Source organism: Bos indicus, chromosome 1 (assembly GCF_029378745.1).
Source record: "Bos indicus isolate NIAB-ARS_2022 breed Sahiwal x Tharparkar chromosome 1, NIAB-ARS_B.indTharparkar_mat_pri_1.0, whole genome shotgun sequence".
Classification (NCBI taxonomy): Eukaryota; Metazoa; Chordata; class Mammalia; order Artiodactyla; family Bovidae; genus Bos; species Bos indicus.
The window spans coordinates 84,898,761-84,914,065 of NC_091760.1; positions in this window are offsets into that span (position 1 = coordinate 84,898,761).

The window sequence follows — 15,305 nt, forward strand, 5'->3', positions numbered from 1 at the left end:
TGGTTTTTCCAGTAGTTATGTATGGATGTGAGAGTTGGACTATAAAGAAAGCTGAGCACTGAAGAATTGATGCTTCTGAACTGTGGTGTTGGAAAAGACTCGAGAGTCCCTTGGACTGCAAGGTGATCCAACCAGTCCATCCTAAAGGAAATCAGTCCTGAATATTCATTGGAAGGACTGATTTTGAAGCTGAAACTCCAATACTTTGGCCTCCTGATGCGAAAAACTGACTCATTTGAAAAGACCCTGATGCTGGGAAAGATTGAAGGTGGGAGGAAAAGGGGACAACAGAGGATGAGATGGTTGGATGGCATCACTGACTCAATGGACATGAGTTTGAGTAAACTCTGGCAGTTGGTGATGGACAGGGAGGCCTGGCATGCTGCAGTCCATGGGGTTGCAAAGAGTCATGACTGAACTGAACTGAACCGAACTGATACTTATTAGCAACCCCACACTTGAACCATTGCTATAAATCTCCACACCAAATACTTCCAGGTAGGGACAGTTTTGAGGGCATGAGCCTTCTCTGTTCCCTTTGCCTGGAAAAGCAATAAAGCTATTCTTTTCTGTTTAACTCAAAACTCAGCCTCTGAGATTCAATTTGGCACTGGTGCACAGAGGCTGAGCTTTCAGCATCATTGGCTTATTATAAAAGGATATAATTCAGGAAGAGCCTGAGATGCATAGGGAAAGGTATGGGGAAGGGTACAGAGCTTCCAGGTCCTCTCTGAAGCCACTTTCCTAGCACCTCCACTTGTTCACCAACCCAGATGCTCTCTAAACAATGTTCTTTGGGGGTTTTTGTGGAGGCTTCATTATGGAGGATTGATTAAATCATTGGTCACTGGCAATTGATTCAAACTCCAACCCTCTCTTGGGAGGTCAGGGGTAGGATTAAAAGTTTCAACCCCTCTAATCATTTGGTTGGTTCCCCTGGCAATCAACCTCCATCCTTAGGTGCTTTCCAAAAGTCACCTCATCAACCTAAAAGAAAACATCTTTGTTGCTCTCATCACTTAGGAAATTCCAAAAGTTTTAGGAACTCTGTGCCAGAAATGGGGATGAGGACCAAATTATATTATATTATAAGTGTATTTTTTATAATATATTGTATCACAAATTATATTAGTTATATACTATAAATATATTTTATATTTTTATAAAGTATTATATACTCTATTCTATTATAATTATATTACAAATCACAATATCATAGCATCAAAGAACAAACAACATAATCGACTATTACTGGACTGAGATCTGGCAGAGGATGGGAGCTCAAAATGTGAATGCACTGCTACTGAACTGAACTTGGGTTGGCTCGCTCATTAGCAGTGAAGCCAATCTACTGACACTGGTCTGTAGTGAAAGAAAGTACAGTGTTTATTGCTGGGTGTGAAGCAGGGGAAAGGAAGACAAGACTCAGGTTCTTTCCAACTTGGTCTTCGGATTAGAATGTTTTTTTTAGGGGGAAGAACAAAAAGGCTGGAATTAATCATAGTTTTGTGCCATTTATGTGCCATTTCTTAATTGTAGTTTAGGGAGTCAGGATGTCTCTGGTCTATGATTCTCTGGCCTAGTGGTCCATGGCTCAGGGGTCTGTTAGCCTATCTTGCCCTGGGGAAACAACCTGAGTTTGTACGTTGGTGATGATACATACAACAGCAACTGTAGTCATCTAACTCTAGAGGATTAGTGTTCAGTTAGGACAGGATTGAGGTCATGGAGGATGAGAAAGGGAATAAAGTTTTGGATAGAGATATTAATCATAAACTTGGGAAGGGAACTAGGTTTTAGTAGGACTTGGTTTCAATATTACTTGATGACTTTTGCTGCTGACTCAGTGGAGGCAGCCATGAGGCTGAGCTGAGATCTCACTGAGCTAGGAGTTGTCAGAATTACAATTCAGGGCATGCAAAGGGTGTTGTGACCTTATTACTGTAGCCCTCAAGGTTCCTCTGTCCATGGGATTCTCCAGGCCAGAATACTGGAGTGGGTTGCCATGCCCTTCTTCAGAGGATCTTCCTGATCCAGGGATCAAACCCAGGTGTCTTTCATCTCCTGCATTGGCAGGCAGGTTCTTTACCAATAGTGCCACCTGGGAAGCCCCCTGATAAATAGCACTCTACCTCTACTCCTTGGACTGGGAATATAGCAATAAAAATTAACTGGAAGTAAATCAGATCTTGTATGGGCTGTACCTTTCCAGTCATATGGAAACCCCCAAAATCCCAAATAAAGTGATCCTGATTGCTACTGTGTCCAGGTGTCTGAAGGAAACAAATAAAAATAACACTGAGGAGAGTAAAATCCTACAGTTGGCTTTAAATTATTTATACACATATTTTTATAAGTCTAATCCATTTTGTAATTTCTAGCGTAATTACTAAAAACAAAACAAAACTAAAAAGAGTGTACATTTTCAAACTAATAGATAAGTGGCACGTGCAAAAAAAAAAAAAAAAAAAAAAAAAAAAAAACACTACCCTAGAAGACAGGAGATAGGAGAGAAAAAGGAAAGAGTTTGTAGACAAATAGAAAGCACATAGTAAGATGGTAAATATATTCCCCAAAACAACATTATTATGTTAACTATAAATGGGCTAAATGCTCCAGTTAGAAAGTTGTATGTATAATGTGTAACTGGAGATATATATCTATATGCGGATATATATCTCATTGCACCTGGCAGCTTGAGGGATTTTAGTTTCATGACCAGGGATTTAACCTGGGGCCCTCGGCAGTGAAAGCACAGTCTTAATCACTGGACCACCACGGAATTTCATATATACATATATATTTAATTTATTTTTAAGCAATATACCTAAATGAGGAAGATGATAAGGATACAGAAAGATGGAGAGTAAAATATTAACTTCCTGCCAAATTTATTTTAAAATTTGAGCAGTTCCATTAATGTCGGACAAAATAGAATTTAGGGAAGAAGCACTACTAGAGTTAAGGGGCTTTACGTCATAATGATAAAAGATTAAACTCATCAAGAAGATATGGAAATTCTATATTGGCATGTTTTTAATATGATAACTGGAAGGACTGATGTTGAAGCTGAAACTCCAATACTTTGGCCACCTAATGTGAAGAGCTGACTCATTTGGAAAGATCCTGATGCTGGGAAAGATTGAGGGCAGGAGGAGAAGGGGACGACAGAGGATGAGATGGTTGGATGGCATCACCAACTCAGTGGACATGAATTTAGGTAAACTCTGGGAGTTGGTGATGGACAGGGAGGCCTGGCGTGCTGCGGTTCATGGGGTCACAAAGAATCGGACATGACTGAGCAACTGAACTGAACTGAATATGATAACAGCAACAGATATAGAGCAAACTTCAGGCAGAATTGCCTGGAGAAACAAATTCACCCTAATAGTGAAGAATGAGTATTGCACTGATAGCAGCATATTGTAGACTTTTCAAAGTCATGAAGAATATTTACAAAAATTGATGCTATACTGAGCTATAAATAAAGTCTTAACAAGTTTAAAGAACTGAAATCAAGTTTAAAGATGAATGGATAAGAAAGCTGTGGTACATATACACAATGGAGTATTACTCAGCCATTAAAAAGAATACATTTGAATCAGTTCTAATAAGGTGGATGAAACTGGAGCCTATTATACAGAGTGAAGTAAGCCAGAAGGAAAAACATAAATATAGTATACTAACGCATATATACGGAATTTAGAAAGATGGTAACGATAACCCTGTATACGAGACAGCAAAAGAGACACTGATGTATAGAACAGTCTTATGGACTCTGTGGGAGAGGGAGAGGGTGGGAAGATTTGGGAGAATGGCATTGAAACATGTGAAATGTCATGTATGAAACGAGATGCCAGTCCAGGTTCAGTGCACGATGCTGGATGCTTGGGGCTGGTGCGCTGGGACGGCCCAGGGGGATGGTATGGGGAGAGGGGAGGGAGGAGGGTTCAGGATGGGGAGCATAAAAAAAAAAAAAAAAAAAAAAGAACTGAAATCATATAGAATATGTTCTCTAACAAAGTATATTTATTCTAACAAAATCAATAATAAAGAGATAAATAAAAAATACCTACATGTTTAGAATTTAATTAGTAAGCATCTAAACAAATCATAAGTCTAAGGAAAAAATCACAATTAAAATTAGAAAATATTTTAATTTGTATAATAGTGAAAATGCTACAAATTAAATCTCCTAAGATAGGATTAGACCAGTACTTAGGAGAAAATTTACTATCTTTAATGCATATACTAAAAAGGAAAAACAGGCTGACAACAATTAAGCCATACATCAAATCTCAAGAAATTAGAGGAAATTTCCTGGCAATCCAGTGGTTAGGACTTGGTATTTTCATGACGGTAGCCTAGATTCAACCTCTAGTGCGGAGCCAGGATCCTGCAAGCTACGAGGTGTGGCCAAAAAAAAAAAAAGAGAGAGAAAAAACAGAAAAGTTAATCCACAGAAATTAGAAGGCAGGAAATAAAACAGATGAGAACATGAACTAACGAAACAGAAAACAGTCAATAAAAAAGATGAACAAAAACCAAAATGTAGTTATTTGAAAAGACCAATAAAATCAATTAACTTCTGGTGAGTGTACCGAAAAAAGAAAGAGAAGGAACACATAATCAATATATAAAAAGATAAGAGGATACTATGAACAACTTTTTATCCCCAAATTGAAGATTTAAATGAAATATTTAGACTCCTGGAAAAATACCAAACTTACCAAAACTGACATAAGAGGGAAGTCGCTCAATCATGTCCGACTCTTAGCGACCCCATGGACTGCAGCCTACCAGGCTCCTCCATCCATGGGATTTTCCAGGCAAGAGTGCTGGAGTGGGATGCCATTGCCTTCTCCGATTAGTAAACACAGAAAACCTAAATACTTCTCTAACTATTACAGAAATACAGTCTCTTATTAAAGAGCATCCTGCAAAGAAAATTTATGCTCTGATTGGCTCAAGTGGAGAATTCTACCAAGCAAGGAGGAAATGCCAATAATCCTATGGTCTTTTTCTTCAGCTAATTTCAGAAGATGAACATAATCTTGTACTAATATGACAGATTCTGCACATATGCAAAGAAAAATACAGATGAATTTCATTTACAAATATAGCTGCCAAAATTCTAACAAAATGTTAACAAACCGAATTCAACAATGTATAAAATAACACATCATGATCAAATCGAGCTCATTCTTGGAAATAAAAATACAGACTAACATCACAAGTTCAGTGTCAAAGTGTTAGTCACTCAATTGTGTCTGACTGTTTGCAATCCCATGAACTGTGGTCCACCAGGCTCCTCTGTTGATGGAATTCTCCAAGCAAGAATACTGGAGTGGGATCTCCAGGGGATCTTCCAATCCAGGGATCAACCCTGGATTTCCTGTGTTGCAGACAGATTCTTTACTGTCTGAGCCACCAGGGAAGCGGAGTTCAATAAATGTAAATGTGAATATTGACAGATTATATGAGGAAAGTCATATAATCATCTTAATTGAATCAGGAAAAAAAAATTGATAAAATTCAGTATCTGTTTATAACTAGGAAAAAGTACTGTTGACAAACTAAAATTGAAGGTATCTTTTTAGGGATAAAGGACATCTAAAAAAAGCAAAATGGAACTAATGAAATGTTGGAAACTTTCTCTTTGAGATCAGTGTATTAATCATGTCTTATTTTTTCGTATCTTATAATATTTTAACATCTTAAAAATCTTAATGGTGGAGGGGAGGCTGGCTTCCTTGGGCTAGTAATTCCTGAAATTGGTAAATACTTTACTCGGGAGCATGCCTCTCATGTGCAAGCCAATCACCTCCTTTATCTAATGCTTACACACTAAGCAAATATTTCCCCTGGCCTAAGTCATCCCCAGGCCAGGAACCAAGTAGCTAGAAAGGACCCCATAGCCCAAAGCCCACAATTTATTACTAATAATAACTAATCCTAAACTGTTTTACTTTGCCCTGCCTTTCTCAAAAAACTCCAATAAGGGTTCTGGGTTTAGGCTTTTCCCTCTCTCCTGTCTGTCTCCTGACCACTCATGTGGTCTGAATGATGTGGCCTCTTCTCTCAGGAAATGTGAGTAGTTCTTATTTCAATGGCATTAGCTTTCATGTCATCATTTAGTCACCTCAATAAATTAAAATCCCACAGTTACAAATCACACAATCAGGAAAAATACAAGGATGCCCATTATAACTATTTCCATTTAGAACTGTAGCAGAGTCCCAGTCTGAGCCATTACATAAGAAAAAGAAATAAGAATTATAAGGATTGGAAAGGAAGAAACAAACTCATTGTTTAAAGATGATATGATTATGATAAAACCCAGAATAATCTATGAATACAATATTAGTTTTTAGCCAAATTGAGCAGTGGATACAAAGTCAATACAAAAATTAACTATTTCTATATACCAGCAGCCAATAGTTTAAAAAGGAAACAAAAAAGAGATAACCATTCAAAATAGCTTAACAAATCAAGTCCCAAGGTATAAATAAAAAAAGTGCAAACCCTTTGTGAAGAAAACTATAAAACTTAATGAAAGAAAATAAAGGCAACTGAAATGTACCATGTTTATGGATCTGATGACTCCACACCAACAAAAAGAAAAAGGAGGAGGAGGAGAGGAAGAGAAAGAAAAAAAGGAGAGATATTGAACCCATAATCAATCCACACCATGACAAGTCAGTTTTGGGTAGAAAGTAGATCTCAATGTCAAATATAAAGAATAAAAATTTTTGAAGATAATCTAGGAAAATATCCTTATGATCACTGGCCAGGGAAAGATACTTTAAAACAAGCCACAGAAAATAATGATTGCTGAATTTCGCTGCACGAGTCAGAAGACACATTAAGACTCATTAAGAGAAGAAAAAAAGTCACAGAGAAAAAACATTTGTGATGCACCTAACAAAAAGCTCACATCCAAATATAAAAAGAACTTCTACAGTGCAATAAAAGACATATAACAAATAACGACAACAACAAACGGAGACAAAAGACAAAATACCAAATAACCAGACAGCCCAATGGAAAAATGGAAAAGACATGAATTGACAGTTCACAAAAGAGGATGTCTAAATGGTCAATAAACATGTGTACAGATATCCAAACTCACTGGTAATCAAGATAACGCAAATTAAAACTACAGTGAGGTACAAGTACTTACCACACTGGGTAAAACTTAAATTCTAACCTTAAGAAGTGTTAGCAAAGATGTGGAACCACAGAAAAGTTCATATACTGCTGGTCGGGTGGCAGGTGGTTAATTATTTCAACCATTTCAGGAAACTGTTTGGCATTATCCAGTGAAGTTGTAGATTTGCATATCCTTTGACACAAATTCCTCTCCCAAGTATATACCCTAAAAAAATGTGTGCTATGTTCACCAGGATACATGTACAAGAATATTTAGAGATGGGTCAATTGAAATAGCCCCAAACTGGAGAACTATAAAGTGAAGCAGTGCGGTGATGACTATAAAATTCAAGAGAGTTGTTAGGGGAGGGGTAAGTGATTGGGTCCCTCACCTTTAGCCAGATATCCTGGAGTGTGAAGTCAAGGTGACCTTAAGAAGCATTACTACGAACAAAGCTAGTGGAGTCGATGGAATTCCAGCTGAGCTATTTCAAATCCTAAAAGAAGAGTCTCTTGATGAGAGTAAAAGAGGAGAGTGAAATGCTGACTTAAAACTCAACATTGAGAAAACTACCATCATGGTATCCAGTCCCACCACTGCATGGCAAATAGATGGGGAAACAATGAAAACAGTGACAGATTTTATTTTCTTGGGGTCCAAAACCACTGCAGACAGTGACCAAACTATGACAAACCTAGACAGCATATTAAAAGCCAGACATATCAATTTGCCAACAGAGGTCCATATAATCAAAGCTATGGTTTTTCTAGTACTCATGTACGGATGGGAAAGTTGGTCCATAAAGAAGGCTGGGTTCTGAAGAATAGATGCTTTTGAACTGTGGTGCTGGAGAAGACTCTTGCAAGGAGATCAAACCAGTCAATCCTAAAGGAAATCAACCCTGAATATTCACTGGAAGAACTGATGCTAAAGCTGAAGTTCTAATGCATTGGCCACCTGATGCTGCTGCTGCTGCTGCTGCTAAGTCGCTTCAGTCGTGTCTGACTCTGTGCGATCCCATAGACGGCAGCCCACCAGGCCCCGCCGTCCCTGGGACTCTCCAGGCAAGAACACTGGAGTGGGTTGCCATTTCCTTCTCCAATGCATGAAAATGAAAAGTAAAGGTGAAGTCGCTCAGTCGTGTCCGACTCTTAGCGATCCCATGGACTGCAGCCTACCAGGCTCCTCTGTCCATGGGTTTTTCCAGGCAAGAGTACTGGAGTGGGGTGCCATTGCCTTCTCCCACCTAATACAAAGAACCAATTCATTGGAAAAAACCCTGATGCTGGGAAAGATTGAGGGCAGGAGGAGAAGGGGGCGACAGAGGATGAGATGGTTGAATGGCATCACCGATTCAATGGACAGGAGTCTGAGGCAAATTCAAGGAGATAGCGAAGGACAGGGAAGCCTAGCGTGCTGTAGTCCATGGAGTCACAAAGAGTTGAACAGGACTGAGTGACTGAACAAGTGATTGGGTCAGGGCATTCTTAGGATTTGACCAGGAATCCTAGGTAGTTAGCTCCAAATGTATTTGCATTCACACCCATGTTGATGATTACAACAGCGTGACAATTCTCAAGGGTTATGGAATGGAATTCTCCTTTACAATACAGACTTATGTAAAGCCCTGAGGCAATGAGATTCAGGGCAAGCAGGCAAAGAAGGATAAGTGGAAATAAACTGGAACACAAAGATTCCTCTTGGGAGCCAAAGGGAAGCTTAAGGAGAGGCTCTGTCCAGTCAGAGGGTCTTAAAGGGATATAAAAAAGGGAGGCATGGTATTGGTTCTGAGTAAAACATATGCATCCCGTATTTTCTCCGCAGACTCATCTTACACCATTAATATAAATGTACCATCCTACTCTATGGTGCCATTACTTCCTGTGTAAGGTAAGTCTGAGGAGAAAATATGAGATACATACGTTTTACTCAGAACCAATACCATGCCTCCCTTTTTTGTATCCCTTCTAGATACTTTAGGATACTGTAGATTCCAAGTGTTCTTATGTTACTGAAACAGATATATTACTCACTGAACTGTATACTTATCTTGTATTTCTCTTCATATAATTTATAGGAAAAATGAGTCATTAAATGTACATATAAATGACATTTATTTGTATATTTTGAATAATTTCCATATAAATAAATTCACATTTGAGAGAAAAATCTTTGCTAGATCAGGGCATCGTGATTGTTGGTTCAGGGACTTTGATCAACCATCACCACTGCCCTGAGTGTCACGGCTCTGGTCTCTTTAGGCGGAACAATTTCCTCAGCTCCTATGGAACTGGAGCACAGTATGAGGTCTTCTAGCCACAAGAGAGGGCAGAAATCATACACATGAAAATTTTGAACCTGCACCTGTGCTGTCCATAACCTAAGACTTAGTGAAAGGATTAAATCAAAGTCAAGGGCAACATGTATGGTAAACGACTTTAATTTTTTTGGCCACATGGTTTGCAGGATTTTAGTTACATGACCAGGGACTGACCCCTAGCCGCGGCACTGAAAGCGCCAAGTCCTAACCACTGGACCAACAGGGAGTTTCTGGTAAGTGACTATTTAAAAGAACTTTTTGGTTATAAGTTTTGAAGAAGATACCTCATCAATGTTGCTAAAATAACAGGCATTTTCTTTTCTATCGGTTTATCTCCTTAGTTTGCCTATAATATCCTGTGGGCTTCAGAAATATTAAGAAACAATTTGGTGCTGCTTGGGTGGGTTGGGATGTGATAAGGGAGAAGAAAAACACTTACCTGGATATGGCTGTTGCTGCAGCTCAACTCAGAAATGATGACAGATATAATGAGGAAAATAATAGTCACTTTAAAAATGATTTGGCAGTAATTTTATTTGTTGTGCAATAAAATGACTGGCTTGTGGCTGTATATGTAGATTCAGGAGTAAACTTTCAAAGCATGCTCAGGAGGCATGCATGGTAATCCTATTATCAGATAACAGGATTTGTGCACATACCTCCCACATGCAGCATCAGTAACCCACCCTTTCAGTATTGCTGTGAAATGCAATTTGTGTGCAGATGAAAAGTTTACAGAACATGGGCCTGTGCCATGAAGCTCAACAAAGCCAGCGCACTGTGTGGCAAGGTTTCTGAACCCAACCCCTGTTGTTCCTGCTGTCTCCCTCCTTATTGATTTCTGTCCCTTGGCCAAGCTGGCTTTGTAATGGTCTGTATCCACCCAGAAACTTGCAAAATGAGCTAATCAAATAGGGCAGCAGAAACCAATCCTGAATTTCTAGGCGGTTTCGGAGTCATGCCATACAGGGAGGTGAAGAGATGACTGGGTCAGACAAATGGTGGCTGAGTGTATGGTGTGAGGTGGTCAAATGGCATGAATTTTGGATAATCATTTTTTACAGAAATATCCAGAGAAGTAGGCAAAGCAAAAATTAGAGGCAAAAACTGGAATAAGTCTTAGTCTGCTAGAGCTGCCATAACAAAATACCACAGACTGGGTGGCTTAAACAACAGGAATTTATTTTCTCACAGTTCTGGAGGCTGGAAGTTCAAGATCAAGGTGTCAGCAAATTTGGATTCTCCTGAGACTTCTGTCTGTCCTTGGCTTGCAGACGGATGCCTTCTAGCTGTGCCCTCACATGGCCTTTTCACCAGACCCCTTGGTGTCCTTTCCTCTTCTTTTTTAAAATTTATTTTTATTTATTTATTTGGCTGCACTGGGAGTTAGTTGTGGCATGCTAAATCTTCGATCTTTGTTGTGGCCTGTGGAATCTTCTAGCTGTGGCATTCGAACTCTTAATTAATTTCGGGATGCGGGATCTAGTTCCCTGACCAGGGATTGAATCCGGGCCCCCTGCATTGGCAGCGTGCAGTCTCAGCCACTGGACTACCAGGGAAGTCCCTCTTCCTCTTCTTATGAGGATCCAGTTATTGGATTCAGGCCCCACCTTCATGACCTCATTTAAACTTAATTACCTTTTAAAGACCGTATCTCCAAATATAGTCACAGGGAGGGTTTCAACATACGAATTTTGAGAGAACACAATTCAGAACAGAAAATGACATGAGTAGTGCTTTTAAAATAAGGTCTTGCCAATACCTTATTGGTATTGGCAAGACATTCAGCCAATATGTGCATGCTCAGTCCTGCTCTTTGCGACCCTATGGACTGTAGCCTGCCAGGCTACTCTGTCCAGGAATTTTCCAGGCAAGAATACTGGAGCGGGTTGCCATTTTCTACTCCAGGGTACATACAACCAAGAGGCACATTAAAAGATGTTCAACATTGCCAATTATAAGAAAAATGCAACTCAAGCTACAATGAGGTACTACCTCATACTGGTCAGAATGGCCATCATTAAGAAGTCTGTAAATAACAGAGGCTGGAGAAACTGTGGAGAAAAGGGAACTCTTTTATACTGTTTGTGGGAATGTAAATTGGTGTAGACACCATGGAAAACAGTATGGAGGTTCCTCAAAAAACCAAAAGCAGAGTTGCCATATGACCTAGCAATCCCACTCTTGGGCATATATACAGAGAAAACTCTAATTTTAACTAATACAATATTGTAAAGTTTAAAAATAAAATAAAATTAAAAAAAATAAAAATAAGAAGGGAAAAAATTAAAAAAAAAAAAAAAGATATGTACAGTGCAGTATTCAATAGCAGCATTACTTACAATAGCCAACACATGGAAGGAACCTAAATGCCCATCAACAGATGACAGGATACGAAAGGTGTGGTATACATGGAATACTACTCGGCCATAAAAAAGAATGAAGTGCCATCTGCAGCAACATGGATGGACTTAGAGATGATCACACTAAGTGAAGTAAGAAAGAGAGAGACAAATAGCATATGCTATCATTTATAAGCGGAATCTAGCATATGACACAAATGAACTTTTTACAAAACAGAAACAGGCTCACAGGCATAGAAAACAAATATGCAGTTACCAAAGGGAACGGGGTAGGGGTATAAATTAGGAGTTTGAGATTAGTAGATACAAACTACTACATAGAAAATACTATACATAAACAACAAGGTCCTACTATATAGCAAAGGGCATCATATTCTACTACTGTAGGAATGTGTTGAATCTATAGATCCCAAAGGAAAAAAGGTCCTGCTATTCACATTTTAAGGTTTTTGTTCAACCTGTTCTATTTTCTTTTGATAAAGCTTACAATAACTGGTATATAGTTTCACATGAACATCATAAAGAGCAGCAGATGTTAGTAACAGAAGCTGCTGTGAAAAATATGGAAAAGAATACACTCATTACTTCTATTGCTTATGAGTGTGAAAATAAAGATTTACACTTTTATTTTCTTAAAAACTGAATGTGTGGAAAATTCACATATTGATAGGTGAATTTCTTCATTCTTTCCAACAAGCTAATCAAGATGGGAAAGTTATTTTAATAAAATGTATTTATGTTAACCATTGCCTTTAAGACAATGTGATTGCATATGGTTTAAAGAATGGATAATCATTCAATGTACCCCTTCATGGGTACATTCATGGGTACAATGTACCCATTCCTGGGTTAAGCAATGAGTACAAATAAGACAAATAGATTTAGTTGGGAGAAAGTTCTAAACCATGAGATATATGTGAAATTTGGATATTGGGATTCTGTTGGTGGCTGATAAGGAAATAGGTTGTTCTAGCTCTTTTCTTTTCCTTGTAAAACTTGGAATCAGCTTATCTATTTCTACAAAAAAGCCTGCTGGGATATTTATTGGGAATGTGTTGAATCTATAAATTCATATGACAAGAACTGATATCATAATAATACTGTATATTCTGACCTGTGAGCTCAGTACATTTATACTTTCCAGAGTCTATGGCTCTTGTACTATTTTGCTAGATTTACTCCTAAGCATTTCATGTTTTTTGATGCTATAGTCAACAATTCTGCTTTAAAATTTCAATTTTCAATTGTCTTCTACTGGTACACAGAATTACATTCAATAATTTTTTCCCTAAGTACTTAAAATTCATTTCATCCTTAATAAATACAGTGAAATACTCTTATGATTAAATGATGCTCTTAACATTATTATCAAATGCTTGATTTTGAATCAACATTTCTAATGCATATCTGCTTATCTTCGGGGTTTACTATGCTATGCTTTTATGTAGTTTTTTAAAAAAATAATTAAATTGGAGGCTAATTACAATATTGTGGTGATTTTCACCATATATCAACATGAATTAGGCATGGGTGTCCAGGCATCCCCCTATCCTGAACTCCCCTCTGACCTCCCTCCCCACCCCATCCCTCTGGGTTGTCCCAGAGCACCAACTTTGAGGGCCGTGCTTCATGTATCAAACTTGCACTGGTCATCTATTTTACATATGGTAATATACATGCTTCAAAGCTATTCTTTCATATCGTCCCACCCTCGCCTTCTCCCACAGAGTCCAGAAGTCTGTTCTTTACATCTATGTCTCTTTTGCTGTCCTGCATATAGGGTCGTCGTTACCGTCTTTCTAAATTCATACATATGCGTTAATATACTGTATTGGTGCTTCTCTTTTGATCTTACTTCACTCTGTATAATAGGCTCCAGTTTTGTCTACCTCATTAGAACTGACTCAAATGCATTCTTTTTTTTTTATAGCTTTGGAGTAATATTCCATTGTGTATATGTACCATAACTTCCTTATCCATTTGTCTTCTGTTGGACATCCAGGTTGCTTTCATGTTCTAGCTATCATAAACAGTGCTGCAATGAACATTGGAGTACATGTGTCTCTTTCAGTTCTGGTTTCCTCACTGTGTATGCCCAGCAGTGGGGTTGCTGGGTCGTATGGCAGTTCTATGTCCAGTTTTTTAAGCAATCTCTACACTGTTCTCCATAGTGGCTGTACTAGTTTGCATTCCCACCAACAGTATAAGAGGGTTCCCTTTTCTCCACATTCTCTCCAGCATTTATTGTTTGTAGACTTTTTGATGACAGCTACTTTGACCAGCATGAGATAGAAGTACCTCATTGTGGTTTTGATTTGTCTTTCTCTGATAATGAGTGATGTTGAGCATCTTTTCATGTTTTTGTTAGCCATCTGTATGTCTTTTTTGCAGAAATATTACAATGAATTTTTTTTATATTGAACCTGTATCTTGCAATCTTACAAAACTCATACTTTATAGTCATTTTTTCTTTCTTTCTTTTTTTTTTGGTATATGAATTTACTCCATAGAAAATCATGTCTTCTGCAAATAAGGGGAAGCTTATTTCCAATATGCATGTCTTTTATATCTTTTTCTTGCTTTAGTCCTTTGGGTCTCCATTATGATGCAGAGTAGCAGAAATGAGAGCGGACATCCTTCTCTCATTTCTGATCTGAGGGGGAAATCATTCAATCTTTTATCAGTAATAATGATATTAAAAGTAAGATTTTTGTGGATGTCCTTTATCAGCTTCTACCTTAAGGAATCAGAAAAAGAAGAGAAAATCAAGCCCAAAGTAAGCAGAATAAGGGGGTGGGGGAGGGAATAAACATGGCAGAAATCAGTGAAACAGAAAACAACAGGGGAAACGGGTCAGTGAGATCAAAATCTGGTTATTTGAGATCAGTAAATTGATACACCTCCAATCAGACTGAGAAAAGAACACTATCTTCTGACTTTTATGGTTTCTGTTGAGAAGATGACTGTTCATCTTATTGTTCCTCCTTTGAAGATAATGTCTTTTGTTTTGCCTGATTTAAAAATTTCCTCCTTTTCTTTTGTTTTTAGCTCTTTCGCTCTGATATCCTGGTTATGCTTTTCTTTGTAGTTATTCTGATTAGGATTCATAGGACTTCTTGAATGTGTGATTTGCAGTCTTCCATCAAATTTGTATTATTATCCCTTGTCTTTTCAACTGTATTGCTGCCAGAGAATATGGTCTTCACGATGCTGATTCTTTGAGATGTGTTGAGACGTGTTATGGCTGAGTTGAGTGTGGATTTTAAGAAATACTGCTTGTGAGGTTGAGAAGAATGTGTGTTCTCTACTTGTTAGATATCTAATTTTAAATATGTTAATTATAGCAATTTTGTTATACTTGTTCTTCAAGCATTCTTTATTCAAATTAATATGTTATCTTCTAGACCACCAATAATTACAAAGGTGTGATAACATATGCTATGATGATTTTGAGGCAATTTTATTCTGT